Below are 19,929 nucleotides of genomic sequence, written 5' to 3'. Positions count from 1 at the left end.
CTTGGACATGGGAGCAGGTTATGGCAGGGGACAAGACCCTGCCATGGAAACAGGCGGAAGTGGCAAGGGAGGAATGACAACGATACCAGGAGTCACGGCAACGAAGTAGGCACGAGAAGCAGCCCCAAACATTTATGGGGGGGGGAACACGGGAGATTGGCTGAGTCAGGTTGGAGACCTGAGTCAACTCTGAAGCGGTACTGGTCAGGCACCGTGTTATGCGGTGGAGCGCACGGTGTCTCCCGTGCGGGTTGTGCAGGCTCTGCGCTCGAGACTTCCAGTGCGCTTCAACGGCCCAGTGTATCCGGTGCCTCCGCCAAGTACCAAGCCTCCAGTATGTCTCCCCAGCCTGGTTTGTCCTGTGACTGCTCCAAGAACCAGGCCTCCTGTATGTCTCCACAGGGCTCACCAGGCTGCCCATACGTCTCCTCTCTCCAGTGATGATCCATGGCAAGAAGCCTCCAGTGATGATCCATGGCATGAAGCCTCCAGTGATGATCCATGGCACGAAGCCTCCAGAGACGGTCTCCAGTCCGGAGCCTCCAGCGACGGTCTCCAGTCCGGAGCCTCTAGCGACGGCCTCCAGTCCGGAGCCTCCAGCGACGGCCTCCAGTCCGGAGCCTCCAGCGAGGGTCCCCAGTCCGGGGCCTCCAGCGACGGCCTCCAGTCCGGAGCCTCCAGCGGCGGTCTCCAGTCTGGAGCCTCCAGCGACGGCCTCCAGTCCGGAGCCTCCAGCGGCGGTCTCCAGTCCGGAGCCTCCAGCGACGGCCTCCAGTCCGGAGCCTCCAGCGGCGGTCTCCAGTCCGGAGCCTCCAGCGAGGGTCCCCAGTCCGGGGCCGGCAACGACATTTCACTAAATAAAAGAAAATGTATGCTCACCGCGCTGCACCTTGGTCTTCCTTGAACGATGGCCGTGACACCCAGGAGTACTGTAGGCCTACAAAAGGTTATTCATTGAGGAGACAAATTCCAGGTAGGCCTATACGTCTGGCAACATGTGAACATAACATACCGTATTATAATCTCAATGTGTAATTGGATGCAGGCTTATCAACACACATGACCATTTAAAACCATCCTGCTAAGTTCTTCTCAACTACCTGCAGTCAGTTTAGGTACTCTCTGAGGAGAAGGAGGATACACACACCACACACAGCAACTGAGAAATGGCAGCCGTGGACAAAGATGTGGTGGAGAAGTTTCTCGACAGCATCCCTGACTTCGCCAAGCAATACTATGACGCCAAGTTCCGCCCGAAGGTCATCTCTAACCTTTTTCAAGACAACAAGACTTCCCAAGTGAATACCAGCAGCTTCCATGAGCTGAACATGGTGGAAGAGAGTGAGATCATATTTGACATGGTCAGAGACCTGCAGGACAACCACCAGATGGAGAAGGCTTCAATTTCACGAAACATCTCAGCTTCATGTTTTCGGTCAGAGAAGATGAGCCTGTTCATGTACCGGATGCGTAACGGCACGGCTGGCCACGAGACTCTTCAACGTGCACAAGGACGCCACCCTGGAGGAGTGCCTGGTCCAGCCGGATAGTGAGATAGTCTTTCCCATGGACATTGGCATCGTGGGCCATGTGATCACCACTAAGAAGACTGTTAACATTCCAGATGTCTCACAGGTAAACATATAAAGCGATAGCTCAATTGTGGAGAAACCTTGCGATTTAAAAAAAATCACATTCCCAATACAGGTAAGAACCTAATCGCCACTTTACAGTTGATCTCCCAGTTTGTGTTATCTTCTACAATTGGACATGTTTATTTCTATGAAATGTAGTGAACATTAAGTATTGCATTCCACTGTATAGATGAGAGCATTAGTACTGACAGATTCAGAGGCCTACTTGCCTACTGCCTCTAGATGGCAGCATAAGGCCATCACATTGGTAATACTAATTCCCTCAAAGCCAGGTCAATTTTTATTAGAGCCAATACTTTTAACATTTGAAAATGATTGCCAAGCTTAATTTCATACTTTATATGTTTGTCACGTTACTACTTATCCTCAGTGGGCGGCCATCATTGTCCATACCTGTATTAAAATGATTTGTGTTTGCTGTTTTCATATTAAACCATGCAGTGCCTTTGATTACAGATACATTCGTAGTATCCACATCTAGAACCTTGTTATTCACCAACACTCACAGATAATATATCCTTTATCAAATAATAACAAAGTAATACAGCCAAAGATTACCATGATTAGACATGTTTTCCTGTCAATAGACCTTCTCAAAGGCAACATTGTTTTGTGAAATAGAGACATCTGATTACTCAACTGATATTAAGGATTACAGAGTGTCCAACACCTGAGAGAGACTGCTCAGTTCACCCTGGTATAGTTGGCAGAATTATTTATGGTAATTAGGGGGAGGATGGTTCGAGCTCTGTGTCTTCCTTTTCCCTAGTGAAAGACAGTGCCAACATTACTGCGATATGTAAGTGTGGTGTGGGATTGCCACGGCAAGGCAGTCCCCTCCCCCACCAATCGGTTGTGCAGGGAGGCATGGCTGCTGGGTGTTACTGGGCCTGCAGGGGATAAAGCCCGTTAATCTCAGCTGAATTAGAGCGATCCTGGATTATTTCTAAAGGTCATAGCTCAAAGCTATTTTCCCCAAAGTTAGCGTAATTGCAAGAGATCCCACCTTCATTCTATTCAAATGTCCTTTCCTTTTAATTCAGATGTGTTTCATCATGATACATATTCTCCAGTCAAGAATGGCTCACAATGACACTGAGAGAACAAACCGTTCTTATCGTTAGATGATATGACAGTAAATTCATTTATTCTTGGAGTCTCCATAAAAGCATATTATGTTTTTAGCAAAGTTTAATAGTGTTATCGAAGTTCGTTTTTACATAATCATATAATAATTTGACTTTTTATTTGACTTTTGCTCTAGGGATTCACTGTGACATGCAAGTTAAATGATCTCAACAATGGATTTCTGATCAAAAGTAACAATTCAATGTAACAAGATGCAGCACATTGACAGATGGTCGTTTATTAGTTCTAAAAACCTTTCTCTGGATTACCCCTCAGAGCAGCCACTACAGTGACTTTGTGGACCAGATCCAAGAATATCAGAACAAAAGTGTCCTGGCTGCCCCCATCATGAGCGGCAAGGATATGGTGGCTGCTATGATAGCCGTGAACAAGATTGGAGCTCCCCACTTCACTAAGCAGGATGAAGAGGTAACCTCTCTAACCCTACCCACTCCCCTCAGCAGCTGCGGACTGGGACCAAAAATTGGCACTGGCATCTCTAACACACCAGCCCATTATTTTCCTTGAGGCCCCCACACCAGCCCATTTTTTTTTCACGGGGCCCCCACATTGGACCTTTTTTCCCCCCTTGCAGCCTACATTATTAGCCAAATAATTATAATTTTGTGCAAAAAAAACAAGTTAGACGGGCCCACTGGGCAAAGAATGGACCAGCCAGTCTGCCGCTGACCCTCAGCCTGCTTATGTTGACAGATTAAGCTCAGAAATGCATCACTGCTAAAGTAAGACTGAATGTAGATGTTTTTGCACTTTACAGACTCTGTTGAAGTATCTCAACTATGTGAACTTGATCCTAAGAGTGTTCCATCTGAGCTACCGTCACAATTGTGAGACCAGAAGGGGACAGGTAAGACCTCTCCAGATTATATTGATGATGAGGCCTGCTTATATTTCTTTATTACTAAATGATATGCTTTTCCTGCTTGACTCCATAACTACACCTCCTCCCATCCTTATAGGTCCTGCTCTGGTCTGCCAGTAAAGTGTTTGAGGAGATCACAGATATTGAGAGACACTCCTGATGGCAGAGTGAGTGACTAGTGACTAAACAGTACAGTAGACTTTGACTTTACCCACCAAGACCTGTACAGATCGGAGTCCATACACTGCTGTGTCCAATTATGTATTCATACATCAACTCATACAATCTGATTCTAATGACATGCAACTCATTTATCTCCAGGAAGTAAACTTCTACAAAGTGATTGACTACATTTTACATGGAAAACAGGAGATCAAAGTTATACCGTGAGTAATTTCATCAATGATGTAGAAAATCAAATTATATACCAGGACATTATCTTATCATATTTATGTGCAGCTTTTACACACACAATTACATTTGGGTGCATGTATTAATGAAGTTGATTTGGTACTTTTTTTCTTGGAACTTTGAAGTAATAGTATCATGTTCTTGTCTCCATCTCCCCCGTTCTTGTCAAAAACCCTGCTCCGGACCCCTGGGCTCTTGCCAGTGGCCTGCCCCACCTACGTGTCTAAGGAGGGACTGGTGAGCTGAGAAGCCTTCCCTTACTTACTGAAGAATGAATGCATCCAAAATGGCACCCTGTTCAATATGTAGTGCACTACTTATGACCAGGGTGCATAGGGATGGTAGTGTGCCATTCCCGGATGCAGCCCATGTCTTCTCTTCCCTGTACATGGTATCCATGGGCACCAGACAACCAGAAAGCCATTATAGTTAATTACGCAGCTGTCAAACTTACACAGCCTGGAAATGAAATGTACTCTTGCACTGAAATGATGGATAATTGCAATTTTGTGGATATTGTAATTAATCGTGCAGTGCTTTTCATCTGAGTGACCATGATCATCCTCTCCTCTCTTTCATATTTCCTCTTCTCCCCTCCAGATCTGTAACATTATGAATGCAGCCCAGGATGACTTCTTCAGCGTCCAAGATCAGATCTCTGTCTGATTAGCTCAGTGCTGTCAAATGCACAAATAATTGCTGTTTTTTGTAACTATTTGGGTTGGTATTTCTTCACAGTTCCAGTGTAAACAATGATTGAAATACAGAATATTGCACATGTGATTTTATACATTCAAATATACCATGTAAAAATGCTTTTTTGAAGGATGTAGGAATGTATATGGCCATACAAGAATATGAAATTCTTAAGTAACCTTTTCATAACAAAACACGTAATAAATTACAACAACAAAGTTTTAAAAACACGGCTAGTCTTCAAAATGAATAGAACAATTCTAATAATAAGTCAGTCTAATATTAAACCCTAACAAAGGTAAATAAATGAAATACAAAACTAGGCTAGGCAGTTTGCAGTGGAGTAGAGGGAAATTGCATTCTCTCTACATAGTTAAAGAAAGGCTGCCACCTTCGGTAGAACCCCGTAGGGTATATCTTCTCCAATTTACTAAAGTGTAAGACATTTTTAATCCACGCAAAATGAGGAGGAGAGGGTGATTTCCCCCGAAGTAAAATCAACCTTCTTGCCAACAAATAATGATGTTATGGCAGTAGGAGCAAAAGGTACCTGTAGTACTTTAGATATGGTATTAAAGATGGCAGACAGATAGTTATGTAGTGAAGGGCAAGACCAAAACATATGTATCAATAAAGCAGTAGCATGCCGACACCCGACGCTGTCACGTTCTGACCTCTATTTCCTTTGTGTTGTATTTATTTAGTATGGTCAGGGCGTGAGTATGGTATGGTTCTCAATCAGAGGCAGGTGTCATTAGTTGTCTCTGATTGAGAATCATACTTAGGTAGCCTGGGTTTCACTGTGTGTTTGTGGGTGATTGTTCCTGTCTTTGTGTTTGCACCAGATCGGGCTGTTTTGAGTTCTCACGTTTCTTGTTTTCGTTAGTTTGTTCATGTATAGTGTCTTCATTAAAATACAATGAACAACCACCACGCTGCGTTTTGGTCCGCCTCTACTTCACAACAAGAGAACCGTTACAGACGCAAACAGGATCAGATCTTAGAGAGTGAATGTATCAATCAAAACAGATATTATCTCTGCTACTGAAGGGGCTATAGTCCTGTGGCCAAGTGGAGTATCATTGTAGTAGATTGATACTGCTATTTCCAGCACTTGGCAATGACTTATCCATACAAAGTATTTCACATTTTAGTTCCAAGTCATGCATCGCTGAGGACGAACACTGTTCAAAGTCAAGGATGTCAGGTCCAAGTCGTCAAATATTGTTTTTGTACTGCTGTGAACCCGATGCAAAGCCATTGACGTCAGATGGTTCCTGTTTCCTTGTCCTATTCAGAAAGGGCCTGTAGATACATCTGGCTTGACCATTAAGAAGGTGCTGTCCCAGAAGGAAGAAATAGTTGCAGTGGCCACCTTCGACCTCAGGAAAGATGGGGAAACCCTTTGACGAGCAGGATGCAACTTTAATGGAGGTATGCTACTCTCAAGTGTTACTGAGGAGGAAGTAGAGCGAAGATACTGAGTCACCGCTGTATAAATAAACACAGGCCATTGACAGCATCTGCATTATTTATTGGTTGGAGTCAAGCCTCCTACCTACTCTCCTCTCCTCTCATCCACTCTTACATTAGGGATAGTGCCAGCTAACGCATAATATAACTTTATAGAGCCTTTGAAATATGAATCAATAACATTGTAAGTTACAGTAATCCATTTTAAAATATAGCTTCCCAATCGTTATTGTACCACATCCCCCTCTCAAATCCCGTTTGATAGTGAATGTGTATACTGATTTTGTGAACCAAGGTCTGAAATACAATAGTCTAACTCTGTCATTGGTCATTGCAGTCTGTTACCCAGTTCCTTTCGCTGGTCTGTGCGCAACACAGACGCCTATGACAAGTGGAACAAGCCGGAGAACAGGAAGGACATTTTCCAGGACATGGTGCTGTACCACATCAAGTGCAGGACGGATGAGACCCAGAATGTCTTGGTGGGTAAAGTCAAGTTATTCACACACAGGTGGTGAAAAACAAATGTATAACATGGTAAATAGCCTGCCATACTAGATACGGGGTAATCAATCAATGGTGGAATGTTAGTTACCATCTGTGAGATTTAGACAGATAACTTTTTACAGAAAAAGAACAGTGGTTTTCAGGGAATCCAGAAATGGATTGATATAGCTTTATGTCATCCTAGGTGAACACTTTTGGTGTTATTTGCTTTTAGAGGGATGGAAAGGAGCCACATGAGTGTGAGGAGGCTGACCTGGAAGCACTCCTGGTAAACAACTATTCCAACTTCCATTTATTTTCTATTTGCCTCTGTGGCTGTCTGGCTGACTGGCTGACTGGCTGGCTGACTGGCTGGCTGGCTAGCTGCCTTGGTAGTCTACATAATGCACTTTGTTTCCCTGTTTCCATACAGTCTGAAGTTCTACCGCCCTCTACCAAGTCGGAGATCTTTGAGTTTCACTTCTGTGACTTTGAGCACAATCATTTAGACCTGGTCAAGTTAGGCATTAAGATGTACTACGAGTTGGGTGTGGTGGACAAGTTCCACGTTCCCCGCGAGGTGAGACATCTCTGATGAAGAAGCATCTTGGCAAGAGTCTCTTGTTCCTACTGTTACCAAGTCACGTTTCTTCCATTACAGATGCATAGTTCTGCTCAATAATGTGTCATAAAGCAACGCTATACAATTCAGTCGTAACAATTGCATGATTAACATTTAATAACTAAATCATGACAGTTTATGCTGGTTATAGCTAATGATTTGATAGGATCCCGATGTAGAAGATGTTAGCTACCCTGGTTACATTGGCTTTATGATATGTGTTTCTGCTATAACTAGCTGGCCCATAACTATCCCTATGTATGTTCCTCTCAGACCATCACCAGGTTCTGTTACTCCCTGAGTAAGGGCTACAGGCGGATCACCTACCACAACTGGAGTCGTGGCTTCAACGTGGGCCAGACCATGTTCACTCTGCTCATGGTGAGTACCTCCTCTCATCTACAGCTAAACAGCATTCTATTACAAAAAGTAAGAGTCCCAAATTGCACCCTCTTCCTCAGGTACTTGTATTACTTGTAGTGCACTCTATAGGGAAAAGGGTGCCCTTTGGGACGTATTAAGCCTTACATTACACAAACCCTCAGGGATAAAAACATAACCTACATTACCGTACACGTATACCATGGATGATGATACCGTGACAGTTGATGCATGTAATACATCTTCAAGCTGTGGCGGCCAGGTGTAAGAGTCTATCTTTACTGCGCTGTGATCCTCCTGACACCAATACCCTCCTTCCATGTAATGTAACGAGTCATCCAAGCGTGACCCTTCCTCTCGCTGCAGTGTCCCTATGATGTATCATCACAGTAAATTCCTCAGATATTCATAACTCGCAGAGGGAGGAGGAGCAGAGAGGAGCGTCAGGCTCATTATCAGCGGCCCTGTGTGGCTGTGTAGCTCGGTGGGTCCATGCTTCATTGGTTCTAATGAGGCCTACAGAGCCAGGCGTCTCCATAGGAGCAGGCTGGGAGCGGCGTGGGGGTGGAGAGGGTGTCACTGCAAGGACATTAATAAGAGGCACAGGTGTGGCTCCGTACTGCTTCTGGGGGAAGCTCCATGAATCCTGGCCCTAACCTAATTTCTTGTGTCATTAGACATGTGACCTAACCTAATTTCTTGCGTCATTAGACATGTGACCTAACCTAACTTTCTGTATCTTTGCATTAGACAGGTGACCTGAAGCGTTACTACACAGACCTAGAGACCATGACCATGGCCAACAGCCGGCTTATGCCACGATATCGACCACAGAGGCACAAACAACCTCTACCAGGTGAAGTAATGGAATGACTGTGTTCAAATAGTGTTTGTTGTCCTTCAAATATTCTGAATGTTTGATTTGAGCCTGTCTAGAGTACCAGAGTAAGCTAGAGTAAGTTCAATCAAGCGTAGCTTAAGAATTTGAAGAAAAACCAATACTATTTGAATGCAGGTCTGCTGCCTACAGTGATACATGTACCTGTAAAAGTGTAGAGACAGCAACTGAGAAAGCAATGACTCGTTACTTACCAATGGCTAATCTATCTTTGCAATCGATCTCAATCTTCCTCTCCCTCCTGTGTTTGTCAGGTCTGGAAAACCTCTTGCCAAGCTCCACGGCTCCTCCATCTTGGAGAGACACCATCTGGAGATTGGGAAGACCCTGCTGAGAGATCTTGTGAGTGAGTTTGCCTCCCAAATGGCGCCCTATCTGTACATAGTGCACTAGTTTTGACCAGAGCCCATAGGGCTCCAGTCAAAAGTAGTGCGCTATGTAATGAATAGGATTCTATTTGGGATGCTGCCTGAGCCTCTCTAGGTTCTGACCTGAGAGGGGTAGTTTCTCCCTTGGAGAAGCTAGACTGTGAATGATGCAGTTCTGATGGCACAGAATGTGCCTGGGAGAATCTGCCCACCAGCCATCAGATAATTAGGCAACTTTCAGTGTTCACAACATCACCGAACCATGAACTGTGGCAGGCAGCGGCTTCATACTTCCCTCTAGGAATTGGAATATTTGAATTATCCTCGGGCTTTGTTTGTTATTACTTATTCATACATTTGATATATTATACATATGTGTTGGTATTCCCAGATTCAACAGTACATGTTAAGTTTGAATGTGATAACATAAGTATTATCTTGGTACCTGTTTCAGGCCTTAAATATTTGTCCGAATCTAAGTCGTGCTCAGCATGAGCATGTCATACATCTGATGGACATCGCCACCATCGCCACCGACCTCGCTCTCTACTTCAAGTGAGTGGGTACCGCTGTATTTCTCAAATGTTTTTTAAATGCATGTCCCCATAATACAGACAGTACATACCTGAGAGCAGAGAGAGGGTCTGTTCGTCCCAAATGGCACCCTATTCCCTACATAGTGCACAGAACCCTATTCGCCATGGTCAAAAGTATTGGACTACTGTATATAGGGAATAGATACAGGGAATAGGGTTCCATTTGGGTGGCATCCTGATTCATGGTAAATTATGATGATTTTCTCCTGTCTGTAGGAAAATAACCATGTTCCAAAAGACGGTGGACAAATCGAAGACCTACGAGAGCTGGGATGATTGGACCAAGTACATGACACAGGAGACCACTCGCAAAGCGATAGTCAAGTAGGTGAATTTCCTAGCTGAGTAGTAGGCCTAGGCACATGAAGGTAGTTGTGCCCTATGGAGGAAACTATGGATGCCTTTGTATTATTTCACTTTTCAAACAAAACAGGGTAGACACTAAGACAAAACAGGGTAGACACTGAGACAAAACAGGGTAGACACTAAGACAAAACAGGGTAGACACTAAGACAAAACAGGGTAGACACTGAGACAAAACAGGGTAGACACTGAGACAAAACAGGGTAGACACTAAGACAAAACAGGGTAGACACTGAGACAAAACAGGGTAGACACTAAGACAAAACAGGGTAGACACTGAGACAAAACAGGGTAGACACTAAGACAAAACAGGGTAGACACTGAGACAAAACAGGGTAGACACTAAGACAAAACAGGGTAGACACTGAGACAAAACAGGGTAGACACTGAGACAAAGCAGGGTAGACACTAAGACAAAACAGGGTAGACACTAAGACAAAACAGGGTAGACACTAAGACAAAACAGGGTAGACACTAAGACAAAACAGGGTAGACACTAAGACACACCAGGGTAGACACTAAGACAAAACAGGGTAGACACTAAGACAAAACAGGGTAGACACTAAGACAAAACAGGGTAGACACTAAGACAAAACAGGGTAGACACTAAGACAAAACAGGGTAGACACTAAGACAAAACAGGGTAGACACTGAGACAAAACAGGGTAGACACTAAGACAAAACAGGGTAGACACTAAGACAAAACAGGGTAGACACTGAGACAAAACAGGGTAGACACTAAGACAAAACAGGGTAGACACTAAGACAAAACAGGGTAGACACTAAGACAAAACAGGGTAGACACTAAGACAAAACAGGGTAGACACTAAGACAAAACAGGGTAGACACTAAGACAAAACAGGGTAGACACTAAGACAAAACAGGGTAGACACTAAGACAAAACAGGGTAGACACTAAGACAAAACAGGGTAGACATTAAGACAAAACAGGGTAGACACAAAGACAAAACAGGGTAGACACTAAGACAAAACAGGGTAGACACTAAGACAAAACAGGATAGACACTAAGACAAAACAGGGTAGACACTAAGACAAAACAGGGTAGACACTAAGACAAAACAGGGTAGACACTAAGACAAAACAGGGTAGACACTAAGACAAAACAGGGTAGACACTAAGACAAAACAGGGTAGACACTAAGACAAAACAGGGTAGACATTAAGACAAAACAGGGTAGACACTAAGACAAAACAGGGTAGACACTAAGACAAAACAGGGTAGACACTAAGACAAAACAGGGCCGAAACAAAGACAAAACAGGGCCGAAACAAAGACAAAACAGGGCCGAAACAAAGACACAACAGGGCAGAAACAAAGACAAAACAGGACAGAAACAAAGACACAACAGGACAGAAACAAATACACAACAGGGCAGAAACAAAGACAAAACAGGGCAGAAACAAAGACAAAACAGGGCAGAAACAAAGACAAAACAGGGCAGAAACAAAGACACAACAGGGCAGAAACAAAGACTAAACAGGGCAGAAACAAAGACTAAACAGGGCCGAAACAAAGACTAAACAGGGCAGAAACAAAGACAAAACAGGGCAGAAACAAAGACTAAACAGGGCAGAAACAAAGACTAAACAGGGCAGAAACAAAGACTAAACAGGGCAGAAACAAAGACTAAACAGGGCAGAAACAAAGACTAAACAGGGCAGAAACAAAGACTAAACAGGGCCGAAACAAAGACTAAACAGGGCCGAAACAAAGACTAAACAGGGCCGAAACAAAGACTAAACAGGGCCGAAACAAAGACTAAACAGGGCCGAAACAAAGACTAAACAGGGCCGAAACAAAGACTAAACAGGGCCGAAACAAAGACTAAACAGGGCAGAAACAAAGACCAAGATCAACTATGGATGTCTTTGGCTACAGGTCCAAGACCATGTTAGACTTAAAACACAATCCGTCATCAATTATGTTTTCACTAAGGTGAGGAGAAAACAATTGTACAACTGCTTTTCCTACAGACCTTCGAACTGTAACACACTCTATCTGTCCTCTACATACTAAGGGCTATGATGATGACGGCCTGTGATCTGTCTGCTGTCGCCAAACCATGGGAGATCCAGAGCAAGGTAATGCCTCATGTCCACCAAATGCATCAAACTCTTTGTGTTCCGGCAAAAGACTTTCATTGTCAATGGAGTAGTCCCCAAAGCTGCGTTGCGCTCTGTGTACTGCATGCGTTCAGTATTTTCCACTCGTGCGTTGCTTTACCTTGAGGTGGTACACACACAGACTCCAACTAGCTAGCTTTTATCTAGTTGAAAAGTGAAGCATATATTTAAAAAAGAAAATGTTTCACATTTATTTAACCAGGTAGGCAAGTTGAGAACAAGTTCTCATTTACAACTGCGACCTGGCCAAGATAAAGCAAAGCAGTGCGACAAAAACAACAACACAGAGTTGCACATAAACAAACGTACAGTCAATAACACAATAGAAACATCTATGTACAGTGTGTGCAAATGTAGAAGAGTAGGGAGGTAAGGCAATAAATAGGCCATAGAGGTGAAATAATAGCAATTTAGCATTAACACTGAAGTGATAGATGTTCAGATGATGATGTGCAAGTACAGATACTGAGGTGCAAAAGAGCAAGAGGGTAAGTAATAATATGGGGATGAGGTAGTTGGGTGTGCCATTTACAGATGGACTGTGTACAGCTGCAGTGATCGGTAAGCTGCTCTGACAGCTGATGCTTAAAGTTAGAGAGGGAGATATAAGACACCAGCTTCAGTGATTTTTGCAATTCGTTTCAGTCATTAGCAGCAGAGAACTGGAAGGAAAGGTGGGCAAAGGAAGTGTTGGCTTTGGGGGTGACCAGTGAAATATACCTGCTGGAGTGTGTGCTACAGGTGGGTGTTGCTAGCGTGAGATAAGGAGGGGATTTACCTAGCAAAAACGTATAGATGACCTGAAGCCAGTGGGTTTGATGATGAATATGTAGTGAGGGCCAGCCAACGAGAGCATACATGTCACAGTGGTGGGTGGTATATGGGGCTTTGGTGACAAAACGGATGGCACTGTGATAGACTACATCCAGTTTGCTGAGTAGAGTGTTGGAGGCTATTTTGTAAATGACATCGCCGAAGTCAAGGATTGGTAGAATAGTCAGTTTTAGAGGGTATGTTAGACAGCATGAGTGAAGGAGGCTTGTTGCAAAATAAGAAGCCAATTCTAGATTTAATTTTGGATTGGAGATGCTTAGTGTGAGTCTGGAAGGAGAGTTTACAGTCTAACCAGACACCTAGGTATTTGTAGTTGTCCACATATTCTAAGTCAGAACCGTCCAGAGTAGTGATGCTAGTCTGGTGGGAAGGTGCAGGTAGCAATCGGTTGAAGAGCATGCATTTAGTTTTACTAGCATTTAAAAGCAGTTGGAGGCCACGGAAGGACTGTTGTATGGCGTTGAAGCTCGTTTGGAGGTTAGTTAATTAGCACAGTGTCCAAAGAAGGGCCAGATGTATACAGAATGGTGTCGTCTGCGTAGAGGTGGATCAGAGAATCACCAGCAGCAAGAGCGACATCATTGATACAGTGCCTTGCGAAAGTATTCGGCCCCATTGAACTTTGGGACCTTTTGCCACATTTCAGGCTTCAAACATAAAGATATAAAACTGTATTTTTTTGTGAAGAATCAACAACAAGTGGGACACAATCATGAAGTGGAACGACATTTATTGGATATTTCAAACTTTTTTAACAAATCAAAAACTGAAAAATTGGGCGTGCAAAATTATTCAGCCACCTTAAGTTAATACTTTGTAGCGCCACCTTTTGCTGCGATTACAGCTTTAAGTCGCTTGGGGTATGTCTCTATCAGTTTTGCACATCGAGAGACTGACATTTTTTCCCATTCCTCCTTGCAAAACAGCTCGAGCTCAGTGAGGTTGGATGGAGAGCATTTGTGAACAGCAGTTCAGTTCTTTCCACAGATTCTCGATTGGATTCAGGTCTGGACTTTGGCTTGGCCATTCTAACACCTGGATATGTTTATTTTTGAACCATTCCATTGTAGATTTTGCTTTATGTTTTGGGTCATTGTCTTGTTGGAAGACAAATCTCCGTCCCAGTCTCAGGTCTTTTGCAGACTCCATCAGGTTTTCTTCCAGAATGGTCCTGTATTTGGCTCCATCCATCTTCCCATCAATTTTAACCATCTTCCATGTCCCTGCTGAAGAAAAGCAGGCCCAAACCATGATGCTGCCACCACCATGTTTGACAGTGGGGATGGTGTGTTCAGGGTGATGAGCTGTGTTGCTTTTACGCCAAACATAACGTTTTGCATTGTTGCCAAAAAGTTCAATTTTGGTTTCATCTGACCAGAGCACCTTCTTCCACATGTTTGGTGTGTCTCCCAGGTGGCTTGTGGCAAACTTTAAACGACACTTTTTATGGATATCTTTAAGAAATGGCTTTCTTCTTGCCACTCTTCCATAAAGGCCAGATTTGTGCAATATACGACTGATTGTTGTCCTATGGACAGAGTCTCCCACCTCAGCTGTAGATCTCTGCAGTTCATCCAGAGTGATCATGGGCCTCTTGGCTGCATCTCTGATCAGTCTTCTCCTTGTATGAGCTGAAAGTTTAGAGGGACGGCCAGGTCTTGGTAGATTTGCAGTGGTCTGATACTCCTTCCATTTCAATATTATCGCTTGCACAGTGCTCCTTGGGATGTTTAAAGCTTGGGAAGTCTTTTTGTATACAAATCCGGCTTTAAACTTCTTCACAACAGTATCTCGGACCTGCCTGGTGTGTTCCTTGTTCTTCATGATGCTCTCTGCGCTTTTAACGGACCTTTGAGACTATCACAGTGCAGGTGCATTTATACGGAGACTTGATTACACACAGGTGGATTGTATTTATCATCATTAGTCATTTAGGTCAACATTGGATCATTCAGAGATCCTCACTGAACTTCTGGAGAGAGTTTGCTGCACTGAAAGTAAAGGGGCTGAATAATTTTGCACGCCCAATTTTTCAGTTTTGATTTGTTAAAAAAGTTTGAAATATCCAATAAATGTTGTTCCACTTCATGATTGTGTCCCACTTGTTGTTGATTCCTCACAAAAAAATACAGTTTTATATCTTTATGTTTGAAGCCTGAAATGTGGCAAAAGGTTGCAAAGTTCAAGGGGGCCGAATACTTTCACAAGGCACTGTATATACAGAGAAAAGAGTCGGCCTGAGAATTGAACTCTGTTGCACCCCTATAGAGACTGCCAGAGGCCCGGACAACAGGCCCTTCGATTTGACAAACTGAACTCTGCCTGGGAAGTAGTTGGTGAACCAGGCGAGGCAGTCATTTGAGAAGTCAACGCAATTGAGTATGATGATAAGAATGAGGTGATTGACAGAGTCGAAAGCCTTGGCCAGGTTGATGAAGACGGCTGCACAGTACTGTCTTTTATCGATGGAGGTTATGATATCGTTTAGGACCTTGAGCATGGCTGAGATGCACCCATGACCAGCTCGGAAACCAGACTGCGTAGTGGAGAAGGTACGGTGGGATTCGGAATGGTCGGTGAACTGTATGTTAACTTGGCTTTCGAAGATTTTAGAAAGGCAGGGCAGGATGGATATAGGTCTATAACAGTTTGGGTCTAGAGTGTCTCCCCCTTTGAAGAGGGGGATGACCGTGGCAGCTTTCCAATCTTTGGGGATCTCAGACGATACGAAAGAGTTTGAACAGGCTAGTAATAGGGGTTGCAACAATTTCGATATTTTTAGAAAGAGAGGGTATAGACTGTATAGCCCAGCTGATTTGCAGCTCTTTTAGAACATCAGCTGTCTGGATTTGGGTGAAGGAGAAGCGGGGTGGCTTGGGCAAGTTGCTGCAGGGGGTTCTGAAATGTTGGCCGGGGTAGGGGTAGCCAGGTGGAAAGCACGGCCAGCCATAGAAAAATGCTTATTGAAATGATAGATTATCGTAGATTTATCGGTGGTGACAGTGTTTCTTATCCTCAGTGCAGTGGGCAGCTGGGAGGAGGTGCTCTTATTCTCCATGGACTTTACAGTGTCCCAAAACTTTTTGGAATTAGTGCTACAGGATGCACATTTCTGTTTGACAAAGCTAGCCTTAGCTTTCCTACGCGTCAAGTACGTAAAATGCAGGCTAGACATCCGGCAAAACAAAACACATATGTCTAGTGGACATGGGGGATTTAACACAGATGTTTGAAGAATGAAGTCCTGCTGCTATTCTCATATGGCAGCATAGTAACTGCAGAACTACTGTACACTGTTGCCCTCAGCAGAGGATGTGAGAGGAATGTGGAATATCCTTTCTGTAATGGCATTTTGCTTGTGAGGTCTGGATTGCATCAGGAGCAGGCCTTTCATACAACAGTATCTATGAAATCTTAATAGAATATTTCCGTACTAACGAGTACACAAACAAATGCACTCTTGTTGCTATGGACATCATCATACTGTAAGTTTCATAATCAGTGTTGTGTGTGACCATTCCTGTGTGGGCCTGCAGGTAGCGCTGTCTGTGGCTGCAGAGTTCTGGGAGCAGGGTGACCTGGAGAGGACTGTTCTGGAGCAGCAGCCTATTGTAAGAACTGCATGGAGGGAGGGAGAGGGAGAGAGCATTCCCATTGGGCATGTGGTGATGTACTGCCTGTTATGTAGTACACTGAGTCAGAAAGAGCCCAGTCAACTGGACCATATCCTGACTCACACCGTTTTACCCAGCCAGCTCCCTAGGAGTTTAATAGCATTTGTGTCAGAATGGGACATTTTTAGTTTAGGTTTATTTGATTGCTTAAGCTGGAGTAAGTAGAGCCCAGTTGTTGTTTCAGTACATTTGCACTACTAATCCCATGATTCATATCTTTCCCCCCAGCTAATGATGGACAGGACCAAATCAGCTGATCTTCCCAAGATGCAGTGTGGTTTCATCGATTTTGTCTGTGCTTTTGTGTACAAGTTGAGTCCCTGCATCTCTATCATGAATCATTAACTACTAGATGGCACTGAAGACCAAGCAAAATATATCTAACTATATATATCTAATATATCTAATACATCTAACTAGTATTTTGAACTGAATGTTTTCCCTCCCTCCTCATCTACTTCCCTCTTGTCTCACACCTCTCCTTCTTCCCCTTTTCTCCCCCCTCCCACCTCCTCTAGGAGTTCTCTCGTTTCCAGGTGGAGATCACTCCCATGCTGGAGCCTGCTGATCAACAGAAGGGAGTGGAATGCTCTGAAGGAGGTGCACGAAGCCAAGCTGGCCGCTCTGGAGGAGGCCAAAGAGGAGGTAGCCGTCGCCACCACCGCAGCCAAACAGGGTAAGACACACACAAGGACACACACACACACACACAGCACCAAGAGACACACAGGCAGACACAGGAAAGACCAGGGATTAAGACTGTTGACATTTATTACACAGTGGAATTTATAACATTGGTGAAGAACCTCACTCATAGTAATGACCATATCATTAAGAGATGCCCCAAACGTCCTCTTCAGACATGGAGGAAACTACTAAGAGCAGCTATTTTGGGGGGAATCCAAACATGGCAGACTATCTCTCAAAAACTTGGACTATCTCTGTTTCAAACAATGTATAGCTTATGCTCTGGGGCTAATTACATTTAATCAATGTGAGATCAGGGCCCATATTCATAAAGCTTCTCAGAGTAGGAGTGCTGATCTAGGATCAGTTTTAGATCATAATGAATACGAGGAAATGGACAGGGAGGACCTGATCCCAGATCAGCGCTTCTAGTCTGTGACGCTTTGTGAATACGGACCCTGTACTCTAACCCTGTGTTGTTCCATCTCTCACACAGGAAGTGCAGCCGAAGCAGCCCCCCAGTCAAAGACCTGTGTTGTCAACTAGACTAGAGAGTTCCCAGTCATGGACCAAAGTGACTATTCTTCTCAGCACCAACTTTCAGTCCCTGTACCCGATATCGATTTACAAGAGCTGGTTAACATTAGCCTAGCATAGCTTTACAGTATGCTGTACACTGGCCTATATATGGAAGGAATTGTATCAGGCTACAGGATCCACAGGATGGAGCAGGGTGTGGACAATGTCAAACAGTCTATTCCTGTGCAATGAATGTGAATACTTAGGCATTTTAGTGGAATTTACAATGAACTGATTGTCCTCGTTGATTAGGCAATATAAAATTGACTTAGAAATATGGTATTCGGTTAGAATAAAGTGGGTGGGTATCATTTCCAATGGCTAAACATACACTGCTCAAAAAAATAAAGGGAACACAAACAACACAGTGTAACTCCAAGTCAATCACACTTCTGTGAAATCAAACTGTCCACTTAGGAAGCAACACTGATTGACAATAAATGTCATATGCTGTTGTGCAAATGGAATAGACAACAGATGGAAATTATAGGCAATTAGCAAGACACCCCCCAATAAAGGAGTGGTTCTGCAGGTGGTGACCACAGACCACTTCTCAGTTCCTATGCTTCCTGGCTGATGTTTTGGTCACTTTTGAATGCTGGCGGTGCTTTCACTCTAGTGGTAGCATGAAACGGAGTCTACAACCCACACAAGTGGCTCAGGTAGTGCAGCTCATCCAGGATGGCACATCAATGCGAGCTGTGGCAAGAAGGTTTGCTGTGTCTGACAGCGTAGTGTCCAGAGCATGGAGGCGCTACCAGGAGACAGGCCAGTACATCAGGAGACATGGAGGAGGCTATAGGAGTGCAACAACCCAGCAGCAGGACCGCTACCTCCGCCTTTGTGCAAGGAGGAGCAGGAGGAGCACTGCCAGAGCCTTGCAAAATGACCTCCAGCAGGCCACAAATGTGCATGTGTCTGCTCAAATGGTCAGAAACAGACTCCATGAGGGTGGTATGAGGGCCCGACATCCACAGGTGGGGGTTGTGCTTACAGCCCAACACCGTGCAGGACGTTTGGCATTTGCCAGAGAACACCAAGAATGGCAAATTCGCCACTGGCGCCCTGTGCTCTTCACAGATGAAAGCAGGTTCACACTGAGCACATGTGACAGACGTGACAGAGTCTGGAGACGCCGTGGAGAACGTTCTGCTGCCTGCAACATCCTCCAGCATGACCGGTTTGGCGGTGGGTCAGTCATGGTGTGGGGTGGCATTTCTTTCGGGGCCACACAGCCCTCCATGTGCTCGCCAGAGGTAGCCTGACTGCCATTAGGTACCGAGATGAGATCCTCAGACCCCTTGTGAGACCATATGCTGGTGCGGTTGGCCCTGGGTTCCTCCTAATGCAAGACAATGCTAGACCTCATGTGGCTGTAGTGTGTCAGCAGTTCCTGCAAGAGGAAGGCATTGATGCTATTGACTGGCCCGCACGTTCCCCAGAATCCAATTGAGCACATCTGGGACATGTCTCGCTCCATCCATCCATGATTTAAAAATGAACAGGGTACTTGAGTGTCCCAGCACAAAAAACATTAACGTCACTATTTTTCTATAAACTCAGCCACACGCAAAGCCTCTAAAGTGACAATTCACATGTTGCACCACAGACTGTCCAGGAGTTGGCGGATGCTTTAGTCCAGGTCTGGGAGGAGATCCCTCAGGAGACCATCCGCCACCTCATCAGGAGCATGCCCAGGCGTTGTAGGGAGGTCATACAGGCACGTGGAGGCCACACACACTACTGAGCCTCATTTTGACTTGTTTTAAGGACATTACATCAAAGTTGGATCAGCCTGTAGTGTGGTTTTCCACTTTAATTTTGAGTGTGACTCCAAATCCAGACATCCATGGGTTGATAAATGTTATTTCCATTGATAATTTTTGTGTGATTTTGTTGTCAGCACATTCAACTATGTAAAGAAAAAAGTATTTAATAAGAATATTTAATTCATTCAGATCTAGGATGTGTTATTTTAGTGTTCCCTTTATTTTTTTGAGCAGTGTATATGTAGACATATATATTTGATTTCAACAGTGGTTATCCTATGGT

General features: G+C 44.2%; 1 pseudogene; it reads left to right on the top strand.

Moving 5' to 3' along the window:
* The first annotated feature begins 1,166 nt into the window (after positions 1 to 1,166).
* LOC110489461 lies at positions 1,167 to 18,279 on the top strand (annotated as a pseudogene).
* The last annotated feature ends 1,650 nt before the right edge of the window (positions 18,280 to 19,929 follow it).

This window comes from Oncorhynchus mykiss, chromosome 14, assembly GCF_013265735.2.
Source record: "Oncorhynchus mykiss isolate Arlee chromosome 14, USDA_OmykA_1.1, whole genome shotgun sequence".
Classification (NCBI taxonomy): Eukaryota; Metazoa; Chordata; class Actinopteri; order Salmoniformes; family Salmonidae; genus Oncorhynchus; species Oncorhynchus mykiss.
The sequence above is the reverse complement of the archived record's forward strand: the minus strand, read 5'-3'. Positions and strand labels throughout refer to the sequence as shown.